The sequence below is a fragment of the Hemibagrus wyckioides genome, linkage group LG12 (assembly GCF_019097595.1).
Source record: "Hemibagrus wyckioides isolate EC202008001 linkage group LG12, SWU_Hwy_1.0, whole genome shotgun sequence".
Taxonomy (NCBI): Eukaryota; Metazoa; Chordata; class Actinopteri; order Siluriformes; family Bagridae; genus Hemibagrus; species Hemibagrus wyckioides.
The window spans coordinates 4,406,765-4,407,427 of NC_080721.1; positions in this window are offsets into that span (position 1 = coordinate 4,406,765).

The following is a 663-nucleotide window of genomic DNA, read 5'->3' on the forward strand; positions in this document are numbered from 1 at the left end:
TTGTTGATTCGAAACATCCATTTTCCTTTCATGCAGATCTAGATTTGATTTTTCTAAATATGGATTTTGCACCTGCAGCCTTCAGACAAATATCAAATTTACCCCTATGAAATCCAGCTATTTGTAGTTCTTTCAGAATATGATGGACCTGAATCAAGTGATCACACTTTATAATCTCGTCGTATGATTATAACATGATCATCATAGAAAAAAGGAGGGAAAATGGATCTAGAAATCTATCTAGAGTGGATGTAGTGGAAGTTCACACCACCGTGTTACAAAAGATTTCTGTGATTAGTGTACAGTATATGTTTACAAGAACCCTCTTATTTTTGCACATATAACATATTATACCGAATGTACACTGCGGTTTTGTCTATCTGTCCTGTACTCTTTTCTTGTTTTGCACTGTCTCACAAACACATCTGTCTGTTATTAATGACGTTATTCTGATTAACCCCAAATAAAGAGATTTCTTGGTTTTATCTGATGCCATGGTCCACTAAGAGATTAAAGCATGTACAGGATCTCTGTTGAAAGAGATCGATCAAGAGAGAGGCAGAAAATAATTTTTACCAGAACATTTGATGTACCATGGAACAGACAACATCAACAAGTGGAGAAAATGGGGCACCACAGTGACATCACCAAGAACAAGATGTC